At 43.7% G+C, this 18759-nt stretch overlaps 1 protein-coding gene across 2 annotated transcripts in view; it reads right to left on the reverse strand.

Moving 5' to 3' along the window:
• Positions 1–18759, reverse strand: part of PRLR (prolactin receptor) — a 175682-nt gene that overhangs the window by 117005 nt on the left and 39918 nt on the right. Inside the window, exon 1 of one of the 2 annotated variants that reach the window (XM_084783711.1) lies at positions 11539–11630. The exons of the other annotated variant lie outside the window; for it this stretch is intronic. The gene's annotated coding sequence lies outside the window, so the exon portion shown is untranslated. Of the gene's footprint in view, positions 1–11538; positions 11631–18759 lie in introns of those variants that run through there. 2 annotated transcript variants of the gene reach the window in all.

Below are 18759 nucleotides of genomic sequence, written 5' to 3' on the forward strand. Positions count from 1 at the left end.
ATAGTAGTGTTATAAACACTTCTGTATAATATATCTGTTACCAATGTAGAGAAATATATAGACAATGGTGGTCTCATGACAACCTTAAGTCTAAGGTTTCTGAGTGACATCTAACTGTCAAACTGTTTTTCTAAAGTAGCTATTGCATGCCTACCACCAGAGCTGGTCCACTTTCTTTCCATCCTTGCAGACAGTTGTTATTGTCTGTCTATTGTATCATAAACAATGCACTGATTCTCTTCTTACCATGGCTAAATGCCTGGCAAAAATAAATTTAGGGGACGAGGACTTATTTTGGTTCAAGTCTCAGGAGAGCCAGTCCATCGCAGTCAGAAGGTATGGAGGCAGAGCCAGCTCCACAGTGGTCACAGGGGATTGCTTGCCAACGTGTTGGCAGATCAGAGAGCAGAAAAAGAAAACACCACATTTCAGCAGCATTCTTCACCTCTTACTATTCAGTGCTGCCCATAATCAGGGGGCAGCTCCCACCCTGCTGCTGTTGTTTTCTGAAAACATTTCTTACAGACACACCCAAAGGTATGCTTCATTAATGTCCTCAGCTGTCTTAACCTAATAAAGTTATCAATGGACATTAACCATCATAATAAACATCCTTATAAATAACAACTCACTGTGGTTGATTCATATCACCCTCATGAGTTATGATGTTGAACATTTTTTCTTATGCTTATTGGCCATTTTTATATAATTTTTGGAGAAATTCATATTTGGATTCCTAGGGCATTTAAAAATTACTATTCTGAGAGCCAGTGGTGGTAGACAACATAAAGGAAAAAATTTCAGTACCTAGCAGGGCGCTTGCACTTATGAACCAATAGTATCTACACACATAAGACCTCTGTAAGCTCAAGCATGTACAATCCCAGCATGGAAGGTTGAATGGAAATGAAATCTGCCACTAGCTGAGGAGATGTTGCATTTGGTGGCTGGGGGGGGGGGGAAGCCAGGTTTCCTTAATGATGTGACCCTCATAGGTCAACCACTCTGCAGGCCAGGCCCTACACCAAGCCTAGTCAGGAAACACAAACTGGATTCTGTGGAAGAATGAAAAAAAAAAAAGACTCAGGCTTGCTTGGGAAGGGAAAGGAAGATGAAGAGGGTAATTGTGGGAGAAGTTTCGGAAGCAGAGGTGAATATGTTCAAAAATGAGAAGTTCTCAAAGAATTCATAAAAATAGTAGAAGAGTCTCCCAATTGATTATTCAATACTAAGTGGTCAACTGTAAAATCACACACATACAAGTATTAGTATACAGAATGAGATTACATTGATATATTTATGTACATATAAGTATGAATATGAATTATGTATATGCATGGTTCTTTTAAAAACCCCAGTTATGTTATATGAATATGTTTTTGTTTTAATCCCAGGTGTGGGATATGGGCTACTTCAGTTGTCCACAGCAACAAACTATAATGTGTCTTGCGCTCTGGCAGGGGTGTGATTTGTGCCAATTGCAGATAATTTAGTTCCGGGAACTCCTGAGATGGTATAAATGGGAGAGCCCTGAGAGGCCCTGAGGCAGTGGCCTTTGCTTCCCTTGTTGTTGTCACGACCACAGCTGTTGGTACAGGTTCGTCCTGCTGCTGTGTTTGCTATTGCTGGTTTTTCTGGACTACTTGATATCCCGAAGACAAAGAGTGGACTTGCCCCAAGGAACTACATCTCCATCCAGCAGGAAGTAGCCTGTAGAGATCTACGCACCCTTTCCATCCAACTTATTTCTCTCCTACCCAGGGTTGGAAGGGATTAAAGTGGATAAGGATTAGATGGGAGGTACAGGTATAAGAACACAAAAAGAAAAGCAGAACATACACACCAGCAGTAATTAGAGAGCCATTCAGTTGCATACCAGGCATCCCACAGATGGGACGTGACTTGGAACGGATTACACTTAGCTCTTACATCTCACCAACACTAACACTTCTCACCAAGAGGCGACAGCTTCTAGTTAGCTTGACAGTTCCCTGACATGGAGCGTGAAGTCAGTCAGGTAGCCTGTGGAGAAAGTAGGTTGTAACTACAGCACACGTGCACGGACTCCAGCTGGCTATCAAGAAGAGCGCCATGTTCTCTGTATGTTCCACGAGGAAGCTTTAAGTGAAGCTGTTTTCAGCCTGTGGGAGTTGAATGACCCTTTCACAGGGCTTGCCTAAGACCATAGGAAAACATAGATATTTATGTTATGATTCATAACAGTAATAAATTATAGTTATGAAGTAGCAATAGAAATAACTTTGTGGTTGGGGTCACCACAACATGAAAAACATATTAAAGAGTTGCAGCATTGGGAAGGTTGAGAAGCGTTGTTTAGGGAAAATATGGGTTGACATCGTGGTGTGATTATCACACGGAGTGAATTGATAAGAGTTTAATGGCACAGATTAATACTAAAGAAATTTGCTCTTTTATACATTTAATATGACTAAATTATGCCAATGAATTATGAGAGAATAATCTGCTAGAAAATTGTTTTGTCTATTAATATATCAAAACAAATTTATTAAAATGTAGCAAGCATTTTTAGAAACACCATATTTAAATAACATAGCATACTTATGGAAAATCACAGAGCACATGTGAAATAAAGATTTTAAAGAAGGGCAGTGGGGAAGACAGTAGAGCAAAGAGGAGCCTGGGATACTCTTATGGGTAGAGCAGGCCAATGAGAGATGTGCAGATGAAAGGGGCTAAGCGAGAGAGGGGCTAAGTAACCCAAACGAAATACGGACAAAAATCCCATGTAGAAACTTGCTGCAATGTAAGCCATTAAAACACACACACACACACACACACACACACACACACACACACACACAGAAAGAGAGAGAGAGAGAGAGAGAGAGAGAGAGAGAGAGAGAGAGAGAGAGACAGAGAGAGAGAGAGAGAGAGAGAGAGAGAGAGAGACAGAGACAGAGACAGAGACAGAGACACAGAGAGACAGAGACAGAGATGGAGAGAGACAGAGAGACAGAGACAGAGACAGAGAGAGAATGTTCTTGTACAAAGGTAATGAACAGCAGGCATTTAACTAAGGCACAACATGGCTGACTCTTGAGGTTTGTAGGAATGACAAACTTTGGAGCTTGTCTGTGTATATGGTTGGATAGCGAGTGGCTGGCTATCCTCTGCTGACAAAGTTTGCACTGAAACTCATTAACCAATCTATTTAACTAGGAGTGATCTCATTAGGAGCTAAAACTTGTCAAACTCATGCCCAATAATTGTAGCATTGTTTTACACTAATTAGGTTTTAGAGGTCAGCTATAATTTTGCCTAATAGAATGGCAAGCCACACCTTCCAGCAATGGAAAAAAAATGAGAGAATCATTTGGCATCCCTAATTTCAGTAGGACCGGAAGAAGCACTCTGTGTGCTTGCATTTATTTCAAGTTATTTAATGCATAATAAAATTCAGAAATATCCAAGGGACATGCTGTCAGCCAGACTGTTATATTTCTAAGCCCTTCCCAATCCCTTATTATATATAATAGCATCAAGCTTAAGCATCCAGTTCTCTTGGTCTCAGAACTCATTTATGTATTAAGATGAAATCTCCGTGAAGAAGAAAGAAAGAAGAGGCTGAAATAATTTTGATCCCATATATTTTTTTTAAAATGATGAATGAGACCAGATACCAAAGCTCTTTCCAGCAGAAAAAGACTTAGGGAGGATGGGTGAGACAGGCACAATACATGCATGTAAAATGTCCTCTCTCTATGGTGCCTCTTGTTTGGGTCACATACATTTGTTTCTGGTTCTTCTGGAAGTGTCCTTTCCTAAGAGATAATTTCAGGTCTTCAGACTATCAAGAGGTAGAAGTGATGAAGGGTCGCTCACACATGGTCCAGGATGCTCTACAGCAGGCTTGCTTATCCCTGCCACTCACTGAAGTCCAGCTACTGTGTATTCTACCAGAAAGAGGTCAAGCCAAGATAGATTAGTGTACAAAATACTTCAGACAAGCGACTCTTGTGAGAACAATTTTTTTTCCTAAGCATAGCTACTGTTTCTGTAGGTGCTAGTCAAATAAAGGACAGCTTAGAGATGTTGATGTAGGCAAACTGAGGTCAGGGGTAACCAAGCCAGTCTTACTATCAATAGAAATAGTAAGTTAGATGGTGCTCTGGAAAGAACACAGATTTCTATTCGGACAGGTTTGACTGCTAGTGCCATAGGCAATAAACTAAGAAAAAAAGCAACAAAGGCCAAAGGGCTATCACAAGCTGCAACTTCCAGCTCACATTTACAGATTCCAGCTCATATTCTTTCTCCACTCAATGTTTAAAGATTGGAATCTGTATGCCAGATGCTGATCAGGATGTTCCGTATTCTGTGGGCAGCTTTGTGTGACCGAGCGGGGAGGAAGTGAAGAAAGGACAGATGCAGTCACATGTACAGAAGAGCTGGGGCAGCTTGTTTTGATGGAGGACCCTGGCTACTGGGACAGCCCAGAGTCTGAGCGTGTTTGATTATGTACAAGACAGGCAGATTACAAGCTATCTCAGGCTGTAAGCATCTGAGAGGAGGAGGCTGCAGTTGCTAGTTTTTACACATACTGGTGAACATCAGCACTTGCACACACTGTCAGCAGTCATACTAGGGGCAGAGGAAGGCTTGGCCGGTGTCCGATGGGTCTGAGGCATTGGCTGGTCCTTGACATGGCAATGTCTTTGTGAACAATACACATCGACTTATGGCATTATCCACACTTCACACATTCACTCAAGGCATCCTCAGCTATGTGTGGCTGATTAGGATGCATTTCTCATGTGCTGAATCCTACCCTAGGGCATACTAGCCAAGCATCTCATTCTTAACACTTTTAAATAATATTGGTTTCATGAACAATCCGGAATGAAGAAATCAACTTAACTGCTCATTGTTGGCATCATTCTGTCTACAAGGAGACTAATCGGAGTTGACTGTGGTATCAGGGTATCGACTGAGGGCATGAAAAATAAGCTTGCTCTGCCACATGAAATTGGTTTCTTAGTGTTTGCACGAGGCTGCTATATGTCAGTATTTCACACAGAAACAAACTGGTGTTGTTCCTAGGAGTGAAAAACACTTGGCTCGACAGCAGGAGGCTGGTGTCGTTCTCTCTGTGATCTCACTCATTCTGATAAAGGAACAGGAAGGCTCCCAAGAGGCACAGAACGTGCCCTGAGAGGGACATTCCTGATTTTTCTCCCTTTCCTTTCATTAGCTGCCAGCTGTGTAGAATCAGGGGCCTAGGTACTCCAAAGGACCAAAGGCGGGATAAATGGACCAGAATGCCCCGCTCCGCCCCACCCCCGCACCCCCCAGCTTCAGTAGGAACAAGCAGTCCCCAAGAAGAGACACTTAGTCCTTTTCTAAATCTTTATCTCTCCCTTTTTTCCTGGTCACATAGGTATGTCTTCTGATGAGACAAAAAAGCATGGGGTAAGGCTGATGATGTCAAGCAGTTGTTACTGCACTGTGGATTCAGGGCAGCAGGAGCTTAACACAAGCCCTTGGTACTTGTTTCTCTCTTGAGGAAGCCATGAAAGCCACATCAAATGGTGGGAATTGCAGAAATTTTATTCTCTGAGCTTCACGGCCAAAAAAAATGCCATTGCACTTGGTTTGGTTTTCCTTTATGCCATAGAAATAGCTGTCCTTCACTGGACCAACAAGGTTTATCACTTTTGAACTGTATTCTAATTATAACAAAAACATAGCTGCATTTAATTTTCCTTTCATTACCTCATAATGCGAAGGAAACATGTTCTCTGCATTTCCAAGCAGTGTCACTTAATTTCTCGCATTGGCTTAAGAGATGAAAGTTGCTTTGCCTTCTGTAAGAGTCATCTCCAGCCCTTAATGGGTGCTCATTATGCGTCAGGAGTAGTTAAAGGAACGCTAACTGATTATAAGCTGGTGACAACAGCAGAGGCAAACATTATCATTTCTATGTCCACACTAACGTGGTCTTAAGCAAATTGTGTAACTGCTCTACAGTCTCAGAACCTGGTAAGAGAAGATGTGGGGTTTAAACCCTATGGCCTTAACCTCCACAGCCCACACTCTGAGCTGCATCACGGTTCTGCCTGCCGTGCTTAGCAAAAAGTGTGCTTACAACACACCTTCCTAATGTTCTCACTGTCATGCCCTTCAGATGTTGTGCCCAGAGGCTCCAGAGATGGAAATGACCCAAGTGCCTCCTCCTTGGGGACTAGATTTCATGGTATCAGGAGGCACCATGAAGCTTCCAAAAGAAGGAAGCAGCAAACAGGCCTACCTAGCTACGACACCCATGGATTCTAACATATGTAATTATAATTATATAACTATAACCATCATGGCATGGTAATACAAAGGGTTCAGTAGCAGTGGCGCACATACCTTGGTGGTAATCAATAGCTCTCTTACTGGACTTAAGACCCACACACCAAGAAGGAAGTCACGGCTGGGACGGGAAACTTAGCCAACTACCAAAGGCTAGTGAAGTCATGGATTTTGGAGGAGAACCTACAACCACCGCTCTGCTAAGCCAGCATAATGCCTAACTGGAGTCCTTATACTCGCAGGCACGTGTAGTGCTTACCCCTTATTGAAGAAACTTCTCTTTGCAACTGATGCGGAAAGCTTTACAGCAAACCACAACCAATCAATACGTATGGAGCAACCCAGTCCCAGTCTACAAAGCAACTCTGCACCAAGTCTCAGGGATGGATCACTACGGAAGAATGGGGGCAGAAAGATTGTCAGGGAGTTTGCCGTGAGACTGCGTTTTCTAGGAAAGTCAGAAACTACCCCCCATAAAGACTCACCAACACAAACGTCTAAGTATGGGCTGAACAAGGACAACAGTAAACATGCTAAAGTGAATGTGGAAGAGCCCACAGGACATGATTTTATTTTTAATTTTATCTTTAATATGTGGCATGCCTAAGGTAGGAAATTACAGTTTGTACAGCACAGGGACGATAGACCTACTTTGTTCATTCACTTAAAATCTACAAAGCAGCCCTCCTAGCATCACTCTCGCAGGCTCTCTAGCTCCCTGTCAACCCCCTGGCTGGAGATCCCTGTTCCCCATCATATACCAGGCAAAGCATCTGCTTAGAGAACAGGTATCCTAAGGGACCCAGAGTCTCCTCCTTGTAACCTCCATTCACTGTTCCTGCTTGAATTACTATTTTTCATATTTATTTATTTACTTATTCATTTGTTTGTTTGTATATATATGATATATGTGCATGTGTGAATGTGTGTGTGTGTGTGAGAGAGAGAGGGGGGGAGAGAGAGAGAGAGAGAGAGAGAGAGAGAGAGAGAGAGAGAGAGAGAGAGAGAGAGAGAGAGACAGAGACAGAGACAGAGACAGAGAGAGAGACAGAGAGAGACAGAGAGAGACAGAGAGAGACAGAGAGAGACAGAGAGAGACAGAGAGAGACAGAGAGAACGCACGATTCATGGAGAAATAAGAGAATAACTTGTAGCTATCAGGTCTTTATTTCTACTCTATAGTTCTCAGGGATTCAAACTCTACTTGTGCCTTTACCCACTGAGTCATCTCCTTATTAGCTGGAACAAAGAAGCCCCTGGTTTAGAGCACTGGACTTTAAACAACAGCTAGGCATTCAGTTTCCCTTGGGAAACAACTTAATTCCTCCTCACAGTCTTTAGGCTCCTCAGTCTGTTTCTTTGCAGCCCCCCATCGGATACACTCTGAGTTGCCAGATGCCCCTTTGGTAGAGGTACATCACAGAGGCACATCACAGAGGTACATCACAGACCCCAACAAAAAGCTCTTAAGCCTCAGGTCCTCTCCTCAAGCTTACAAGCCCACAGCGTGCCTCCTGTGACCATAGCGTCCTGATTTCAGGCCCAGGTCTCCCTCTAGAGGATATCACCATATTTTTTTTTTCATTTGATTTAACCAAATCCAAGGAGCTCCAGCACATAGAAAACAGGGTCTCCAGGATCCAGGATCCAGGCAATGCTTCCTGCTCCCTCTTAGTGATTACTGGAGGAAAGGCCATGAAGAATTCGTGAGTGAGTTTTCCTGGGGTTGGCCATAGGCATGCATATCAGCATACAATGACTTTGCCTTAGGTTCCTAGCCCAGTCCTGAACCGTGTAGTTATAGCCACAGGTTTATGGGTTAGTGTCTGCAAACAGCAAGAAACCCAGGTTTTGAATAATGTCACCAACTTCTTTTGTTCACTCTGAACTGAAGAATTTCAAAATATTTTTTCCCATCTGAAAGATGGCAGTCTTCAAATGACCTGAATTCAGTAGTATTTGCAACAGAAAAATAATAACTCAAGAATGTTTAAGTCTAGATGTCAAATGACCACCTGTGTATAAGGGCTGAGTCCTAAGGCACCAGAAACTTGGCCTTTGTATGTGTGTGTGTGTGTGTGCCCTTGATTAGGAGACTTTGGTCTTTTAAATGGAGGTGACATCACTGAAGTCCTGATAATGGTTAGCTTATCAGCTAATTAAATTTTTTCCTGCAGATGAACATTTATTTTAAGTTAGAAGATAAAACCAAACCAACAAGCCTGGTGGACTAGGAGGGTCAGATTTGGTGCAGTCCTGGTACCCATCTCATTACATAGGCACTTGGATGTTGTATCTGCCTGAAAGAAGCATCCTGCCTGGACCTCACTGTCTTCAGGCCATGATGCTACCTGTCCAAAGGTAGGATTCACCAGGGCTGTCAGGAAACATTGTGATAGAGGTCTAAGCCCTTTGACTGTGCTTATTCAATCTTCCTAATAAGGCAAGAACTCCCAAGGCCAACCCCAAGCGAGTCACATGACTCTGTACTTAGGGAAATGGAGTAGCTGTTGAATTTGCCGAGGCCACACAGGTAGTAAATCCCCAAGAAATAAAAGTGTGGATAGTTTAGAATGACGGTAATTTGGTGTGACTTAGGTCAAAGCCACATTACATCACCAGAAAAGGCTTTGCTTCATATAAACAAAATTTCAAGGGGCTCTTAGAGAGACTTCAGAGAAGAAAGGTTTGTGTCTCTAGCTCTCCTTAGGTAGGAAGCAATTGCACGGCTGTCAGTTTTGTTCCCTAGGCTCAACCCTTGTCCTCACTTCTGGTGCCTCATGCATGTTCTGGAATGGGACAAAATTCCCACATTCTCTTCACTCTAAAATCCAGGGTGAGTGAATTTCACTTCTTTTTTTTTTAAATCTATGTGACTAGTAAATCAAGTCTCCCAAAAGCTTCCCCCTCTCCCCCATTAAAGTTACTATGTGCAATGGGTGAGATTATCTTTAGAATATGCCAGAGGTCATGGCAGGCTGCTCCAGTTTCCTCTCACGTAATGTGGTTTTATTCTCCCCAAACACTGGTGTGGTTGTGGGTGAAATAGGAACACCGACTTCCAAGAAAATGCTTCCCATGTGTGCTCTAGGATCGGTGGCTTGGAGTTCTCGTAATAAAAACGCCATCCCCATTGTTTGTGTGTACGCTGTTGGGGATTCAGAGGAGAAACCCAGTGGGAACAAAGTCCCTTTGGACGCGTTCTTCTAGAAAACTCTGTAGCCTTGCATTGACACCTCGCTGCGGAACACTGTGGATTTGTTTGTTAATAATTAACACTGAAGCTCTACCTAGCGAAGGCAGGCATCTCAATGTCCACTGCTGAGAACTAGCATTGGAGACACGTTGAGGGCCTGGAGCAGTCTAGGAATCTGGCTGAGGATGGCCCATTGATGCTGCCGGAGAGGCATGGATGGCAGGAGGACCATTGCTATTTTGTAGCTCATGCCTTCTTGGAATTGCCGAAACAGAATGAGTGTTTCCATCCATGCCTCTGCTCTCTGACACCTCAAATAATCTGGGTTAAAAGGTATCTTAGATACCACCGAGCTCAAAGCACATATCCCTGTAACCGTGTGCTATCCTGGATGGCAGCAGGCTCTATCTGAAATATGTCTGGCATTATTGAAGGACACTGTGAGTGTGAAATTGACCCAGGACTTTAAAGTCTGAGTGTGATAAAGAGAGTGGTAAATATCTCATTCGTAACTATACGATCACCTATCAAGCTGTTGTCTGGATGATCTCTGATTGAACAAAATATTCAAGATCTAGGTATACAGCTTAGTCTGTAAAGTGCCTGTTGCATGAAGCAAGAGGACATGAGCTCAGATCTGCAGCACCCATTTATAAACCCAGCTTAGGGTCACATGCCCTTGGGCTAGGGAGGTGGAAACAGGAGATAGCGTGGAACTTTATTAGGTATCTTGCTGATTTGGTCCAAGTTCAGTGAGAGACCTGGTCTCAAAACAAAAAAACAAGAAAACAAACAAAAACAAACAAACAAACAAACAAAAATACCCAAACCCAAACCAAACCAAACAAGCAAACAAAACCCCCAAAAAAAACCAAGGACCAATAACTTATCCCCAAAGTAAACCACAATGTGCTACTGACACCAAACCACCTAACTGGAACGTAAAATCCAGACTCATCATGTAAGATGTAACTTAGTTGGCCCGAGGATGCATCACTTGCTGAGACCTCAGTTTACCCAGAGAAGGCAACTTTTCTCTTAGATTCTGAGAGGTGCTGATGCTGATTCGGGGTCCTGGGCTTGGATGTGCCTGGCTCTCTAAGCCAAAAAGATAAGGCAGAGAGGGCAGGAGAAGGGTGGGGAGCCAGGAGAAGGCTATTCCTATGGACCATCCAGCTAGCTCCCACCTATCCCGTGCTACCAGATCCTTCCATCCTATTCCACATTCAGTTGAACACTTCCAGGCATCATATCATAAAACATTCTTGGCCTAACAATCTCCATTGGAGAAGACTTTCCCTTGGGAAACTGAACATTGCTTGGAATGAGCGTTCTTGCTTGTCCGTCTGTACCCTCTCTGATGAACCTGCCCACTCTCAACAATCACATCCTTGCTCCTCCTCAGCTTGAGGTCGACTAGAAACACAGGACCGATGGAGGCATGTGACCAGAATTGTGGGAGGTGAAACAGAGGTAGCCGGAAATGTGTCTGACACATAAGGCTCTGGCGATTTGCTCAGCTGCTGGAAGCCACTAGGGAAACCAGCTTGCACGTGTCTGAAGTGGGTACAAGAGTATGTACTTGAGAGGATTCTAAGGATGGGGAAAATGCAGGCTTCTGACACCAAGGGCCTTTGTGGCATGGCCTCTCAGAATGAAGAGAGTCAAGTTGTAGGTGCCTTGCCCTTGATTGATTAGTTTGATGACTACGATCAAATCTCTCAGTTCAGCCTTAGTTTCTTCATCCACAAAACTGGGCTAGGTTTCTAACGTTCATTTCAGCCAGAAGAGTGCATGGTTCCCAGGACTCCAAGCCTCTTGGAAAATGATGAAGAAAGACATTGAGCCCAGGAAAGTTTAGCTACCTGTCCAAGGCCATGCTGCTGCTGGACAACAAAATCAGGCAATCTTGCCTCCTAGACCAGCACTTTCTTGCTTGAATCACAAGTTTCTCTAAGCACCCATGAAAGTAGACAGGGGAATGCCAAGGGAAGAAAACTTCATACCTTGAGAGGCCTTGGAGGTCAGGGAGTCCAGACTTCTGATGCGAGCAGCCAATGGCTGGGCAGCACCATCAGACCCCCTTCTCTGGAAGACTGCTCTTCTATGTTTCCCTAGAACTCAGCTCAGCTTGACTTTGACCTCTTGCGTCAGTGTCTCTCTTTGCCAGGCAAGTGTTCTTTTTCTTTTCTTGGCACTGTCGTCCCCTGGAGCAGCCACAAATAGCTGCGAGGGCCACAGAGTTGCCCAGGCCCAGCTCTTGCTCTCTTCAGCAGCTTGCCCTCTGCTCTCCCTTATTCCTAGAACTCAATTTGGCGCACCTCATTTGTTTAACCATGTGCACAAAGAATCAACACACCATATTTATTTTCACAAAGGCTGATTCTGATGCGATCTGGGGTGAGTAAACACTTTGGTTCACGTCAGCTACTTTCCTAGGCTGCCTGGGTTCATCCTATCCAGAACACGCATCCTAAGATTCACTATGGTGGCTGGTGCCTGACGGATATGGACAGGGCTAAAATGTTGAAAGCTTGCATTTCTGGGTGCCTCGGAAGGACATAGTGCCTTCATTTGTTCCCCTCTAAAGAAATGGTGGCTGTTTCCTTTCTCCAGGGCTAGTTGCAGAGCACACCCTTGAGGAAAAGGGAAGAAAGGCAGACTTCACTGTACTGACCCTTTTTGCTCTCCATCCTTTATCTAGGAGTGTCATTCGAACCCTCTCTCTGTATTATACAAGTTTTCCATGACAAGCGAAAACCAGTTGTGTCTCAACACATTCCCCTATCCCAGGAGCTTTTTAATTAAACCCATAACAGTCGGAAAGTCAGTACTGAGACCTAAGTGTGAGAAATTGTTTTGAGGTTTTTTTTATAGAAGATAAATTACTTAACTTTGAAATTCACAATAGGTGTTATTTGGACTGAATTCTATCTCTCAATGTACAGCAAATCCATATGCTGAAATCTAAACACTCGGCAGCTCACACTGGACCTTATTTGGAAATAAGGTCTTTACAGATGGAACCAGAGGAGACCATTATTTGCTTTACTGCAATCTAACTTATTAAAAAGGGACAGCTAGGTACAGACATACAGGTTTTTATAATCAAAGATGCACATGCATGCACATACGTGCGTGCATGTGCGCACGCGTGCGCACACACACACACACACACACACACACACACACACACACACACAGAGACACACACGAAGCATGAAAGAAAGACTCACAGAGAGACAGAGACAAAAAGAGACAGAGAGCCACGCAAAAAAGAGGCAAGGGCGATCCTTTTACAGGCCAAGGAACGTTGCAGAGTACCACTAGACATGAAGAGAAAGGCTTGGAACAGAATTTTCCTCACAGATCCCAGAAGAGCCAATCCTTCTGCTACCTTTGGCCTCTCACATGCAATGCAAATGCTGTCATCTGAGGCCCGCCCCCAGGTTGCTATGCTTTGCCATGGCAGCCCCAGAAAAGAAATAGAGATGATCCTGTTTTGTAGGTGGAGACTGGGCCACAGCAATGGCATATTTCCTTGATGTCACATACTAACAGGTGTCAAGTAATTTTCTCCAGAACATTCCTTCTTATGGACAGCATTGAAAATGAATTCTGCTTTGGCTTGAATAGTCAAATGCTTTTACTTCTAAAAGAAAGCTAAAAAGAAGGAGGAGGAGGAGAGAAAGAAAGAAAGAAACGAAGGAAGGAAAGAAGAAAGGAAATAAGGAAGGAAGGAAGGAAGAAAAGAAACCTAACTGACAACACTGCAATAAGAGATAAATATACAAATTCACGTGTGGTCGATGAGTTTCCCTCGCAATTATATTCTTGTGCTAGAACAAGCATCAAAGCAATTGTGTGTCAAATCAAAGAGAAAACTTATCTTAACAGAGGCAATGAGGAAATGCCGGGTAGCTGGGTCTGTGAGGCAAGTGCTTGACCAATCCTGAGGGAGGCTGGTCCTTATCTGGAAGGACTATTTCCATGATAGTGATGTCACTGTACAATAAAGCCATGTTAGTCGCTGGTACCACAGAAGTATTGTGGTTAATGAAGCCCCTTCAAGAAAGTCTTTCTCACCCTCCATCAGGAACCCTGAGGTGACAAGTGTAGAATGACAGACACTGTTTCCAAGCTACCTCACTTTCAATAGCCTCCCACGTGTTTTCCATGCCTTCTGTCTTGTCCCTTTTCAACTATTCTTCACTGTCCAGCCAGTGCTTTCCTTCTGAAAAATGTAACCCTCCCTACACACCTCTTCTATCTGCAATGCTCTGATGGTTTGCCTTAGTCTTGGTCTTCTTACATGACCTAAATCCATCAAGAGGGCTGGCTCTGCCTCTGCCCCGAGTCTCATTTCTCCATAGCCAAATATGACACTTTCCATTACCTGAACTGCAGCCTTCCAGGCACCATTGAGTGTATTCAGTTCTCCTGCTATCTGCTCTCTGGAGGACTTCTCTTTCCAAGATATTATTCCCCACAGACATCGTCCCCTCAGCTTCATCTTCCACTTCAGTACAGAAGAGCCCCACCATTTATCATGATTTGGTTTCTTGCGCAGGCTTCATTACACAATTTTTTTTCCTGATGTGGCCTCAGGCCATCACACTTTTTGCCACCACGATTGGCCCATGGGCCAGTCTCACACACTAGCTCTTAGAGGACAAGGACTAGCTCATCCACCTTTGTGTTTCCACGGCTTATCCGGTTATATAACTGGTACGTGACTAACCCATATGGAGAGAAATATGGATGATCAAATAGCCCATAGTTCAACTTTATAAATGCTAAGGACATTGCACTTCTTTCTGGCTACCCTTTAATGCCCCTGAAAATGAAGGGCTCCCAATGGAAGAGATATCATCCATCTTGTCACACTCTCTGCCTTGTGTCCTCCTCTTGATATCTTCTCTACATTCCATGGGGGACCCTGAGACCCACACTGATTTTTTCCATTCATAATAGAGAGATACATAAATGTGTTCCAGTGTCTGCAGGTGAGTAATAACAGGTGGGCTGGAAATAAGGACATGAACTAATATCAAAGGAGCTAAGACTAGGAAGGGGTCTGAAAAACAATGGAGAAAGTGTGGCTGGGAAGACGGTGGAGAAGGACACAGTACCTTGTCTTCTCTTCCTCTCTCCTACTACCAAATGCTGGACTTGGCCCAAGATTTTCATGACTAATCCTGTCTAGACATAAAAGCAAGTGCAACTGAGAAAGAAAATATGATGGTCATTCCGTTTGGCTAGTACCTTAAAGGCAGAGTCTTGTGATACAAAGGTACATTTCTCACAGACATTTTTGGAGTAAATTATCTCGCATCATACTCAGCGGGACCACACAGAAGAAGAGGACACAGAAGTGGGATACAAGTTGAGGAACTTCCAGCAAGAGAAGGAAAAAGTCAGAAGGGCATGTGGGCTCATGGGAAAATGACAAAAAATAAATTGTTTTATAAATGTATGAAATTATCAAAAAATTAAAAATGGGAGTGTAGGCCTTTCTCAGGCTCTGGAGCTGAGTCCTTTGTTTTGCGCACGCTAGGTAAGTGCCTTGCCACTGAGCTGAAGCCCCAGACTGTCTCAGGGGACCCTATGTGCAGGAGATACACTAGAAACCAGCCACCCAAGCGGAAGTGCCTGCAAGCTGGCATGTTAGGAGAGGCAGCCGCTCTACAAGCTGACACTGTGCTGGAATCTAAGTCTGGTTCTCCTCTGCTAATTTCCGGTTACCTGGAAGTTACTTGTGTTGCTTCTACTGCTTCATTGTCTGGAGATCTCTAGGTCACACGGTGGGCACACAGAGTCAGTCTAGGCTCTCCTTTACATAGACGCGTGCTTCTCCTTCAAGGATTCACACCCAAGAACTTTGAGTCAGGTTGAGAGCTGCACCTTGCTTACTTACTCCAGCGCCTCCAAGTCCATCACCCATCATGAACTGTCTGCAGTGATAGTCAAGCCCTCTTGTTACGTAAGCATAAATGGAGACAACGAACAAACAATAAGTCCGTCCACTCTACAGAACAGATTCACTCTCTTTCATAGTGAAATCCTCAAGTGTTCTCTAGCCTGTGCTGCCTGTTTGAGTCCACTGAGCAGAGGACATGGGCATCACAAAGCATAGCATCCTACTTTCCTACCTGGCCCAGTCACCATTTCCATCACACAGTAAGGAAGACATCTGAGTATCAAGGCACACCAGTGCTGTGCTCTGGCAGAGTGCCTCATTTTAAGCAGTCGATGATTTTGAACCCACACACTGGTCTGGGTGATAAACTCTTGCACTGCAGCACCACCACCGAGTTAGCAAATTGTTATTTGAATGTTTCTATGGGGTCTGCAAGTCTCAGATGACTCAACAGTTGCCCTGGACAGCTACACACTCCTACCTGTCCTGTAAGTGTATTTATTCCTTTAGACTGGGTTCCTGCATCACTGCATGTGGCCTACTGATATTGCTGCCCGAATGTTCTCTCCTCTAGGAGGTGCTAAGCACTTGAGATGCACAGCTGGCTCACCTTCCCCTCAGAGCCATTTCTTTAAATACTATGGAAGCTGTTCGGACTTTTTCTGCTGCATTGTGCCTAGGCTGAAACATGAATTCTTTGGCTACACTCATGCATTTCATAAGCCAAGGCCAAAATTTAGCGGGGGAGTATCTTCTTATCCTGTGGCATGCAAAGGCTCATCTGAGCAAGCAGCTACGTTTCGCCTGAGATGGCTTGTGTAGGGCTTCTGAGCCAATAAGCTGGTGCCTGGGTGAAGCTTCTTACTAGAAAAAAGTCTTGGAGGTTTAATTGGTCCATGCCGGCTTCTTAGGTTGAAGGTAATCTGGCGCCCACCCTGTATGCTTGGACAAGAGCTGGCATCATTATGCATTTGTTAAAACTCACAAAGTATCTGAGACAAATCCTGAACCCTATCATAAATAAAGAGCTTATGTAGGTAGTGTTATGTTAATGTTACTTCATCATCATAAATGTGGCACATGAGTACCAGATGCCAATAGAGGAAAATCATGGAGGAAGGAGAGTGAGCATATGGAAGCTCTCTAAAAACGACAAAAAAATTTTTTTCTTGAACAGACTGTTGCAAAGACCTCAAAGCCTGTCAAAAAGAGAAATAAGCATAACTCACCACACCTCCCTCTGGTGCAATTCATAATAGTTTTTTTTAACACTTACCATCTTGTCCCTCTTTGCTTTTGAGTAAGATCTGAGATGTTCCCAAGTCCACACTGATCCATCTTTAGCCTCCCTAAGGACTGGCCTGTCATGTGACCAGTGTGCTATTATTGCATTGATCTTTGCTCCTGTAACCGAAACACATTTCCTCTCTGGAACTCAGAGTCTTGAAGGAGTCAGATGCTTCTTGGCTTGTCGGTTTCATGAGTTAACAAGTGGGTACAGTGCCCATCTCTTGTTGGGTCAATGCGGGTCAATCCCTACAGCCCCTCTTGCAGCATTGATACTGTACTCATACTTTGCCCCATCCACTTTTAATCCCCAGATTGGGAAGCTGAGACAGAGGAATAAGAATGCATAAAGAAACAGAATAGGAGGCCCGTATTCCTTACCTGTGATTTTCCTCTGTTCCGTCACCTCCCCTACATGCCTGACTGCAGCCTGTTACATATTGGTTATGAGGCTTACAGGTGAGTGACACTTTCCTTTGCAAGAAAGGAGAATGCTGTAGCTCTAACTCCTCATCCTTTACAACCCAGTGAAAGGGACAGCCCTGTTAATGATTGACTCACATGCTAAGGTATGGAAGACTATTATCAGCACAGACTTATGGAGGCAGGGATCATGGGACAATCCCTTAATGAAAATCGTGAGGCAATGTTTTGTTTCAGTTAGCTCCCTGCACTGTAGCCTGTGGTCCCGGGAAAGCTTGCTCACAGGTATCTGCTGAGTTTGGAAACAGAGGAGGTAGGAAAGGACCTTTGCTTTTAACAAGCTTTAAGGAAAAAAAAGTGAAAGTGAATCTTGAGGAAAGCATTAATTTTCAGGATCATTAGGAGAAAATCCTTGCCAGTTATAAATCTTTTTTTTTCAGTTTTTAACACATTTTTATTGAAAAATAAAATAAGTCATATTACATCTCATTTTCTATCCCATCCCATGCATCTTCCCATTCCTCCCTCCCTCCCACTTTCACCCCAATCCCCTTTCCCTATGACTGTGACTGAGGGGGACCTCCTCCACATGAATATGGTGCTAGGGTATCAAGTCTCTTCTTGGTAGTCTGTTATCCTTCCTCCAAGTGACATTGGGACTCCCCAACAAAGGGACATGGCCAAGTATGGGGCACCAGAGATCGTGTGAAAGTCAGTCCCCAGTCTCCACTTAACTGTGGAGAATGTTCTGTCCCTTGGCTAGATCTGGGTAGGGGTTTGATGATGACTGCATGTATTGTCCTAGATTGGTGCCTTAGATCGAGCAGAACCCCTGGGCCCAGATCTGCCCGTCATAGTGTTCTTCTTGTAGGTTTCTAGGACCCTCTGGATCCACCTACTTCCCTATCCCCTATATTTTTCTCCCCTAGAGTCTCAATAGGATGTCCTCACCTCTATCTCACTTTCCTGGTAGGTGAAGACTTTCATGGGACCTGCCCCTTGGGCTAGTGTCCAGTTATAAGTGAGTATATACCATTTGAGTCTCTCTGCTTCTGGGTTAGCTCACTCATTATGATCCTTTCTAGTTCAATCCATTTGTCCACAAATTTCTGGAATTCCTTGTTTTTAATAGCTTCATACATCTAGAATATATACAGAGTTTGAAGATTTACAAGAGAGAAAATCAATCAGTGAATAGACAAATGAATTAAAAAGACAGTTTTCAAAAGTAAGATAGCCACTTAATATATTCAGAACTCCTCAATATCCTTAGCCATAAGGAAAGTACAAATCAAAGCTACACTGAGGATAGAGAGATGGCTTAGAAGTTTTGAGCACACATGCTCTGGCTCCTGCAGAAGACTGAGGTACAGTTGTCAGCATCTGATACATGGTGCTTCACAACCATCTAATAACTCCAGTTCTAGGAGAGCTGATCTGTCTTCTGACCTCTGCAAATATCAGGCACATATGTGGCATACATACATACATACATACATACATACGTATAGGTGAGCACTCATATGAACATAAATAAAATTAATAAATCTAAAAATAAAAGCTTCAGAAAGCTGCAATGAAACCAGATATGATGGCA

The sequence above is a fragment of the Acomys minous genome, assembly GCF_964271855.1.
Source record: "Acomys minous genome assembly, chromosome: 5".
Classification (NCBI taxonomy): domain Eukaryota; kingdom Metazoa; phylum Chordata; class Mammalia; order Rodentia; family Muridae; genus Acomys; species Acomys minous.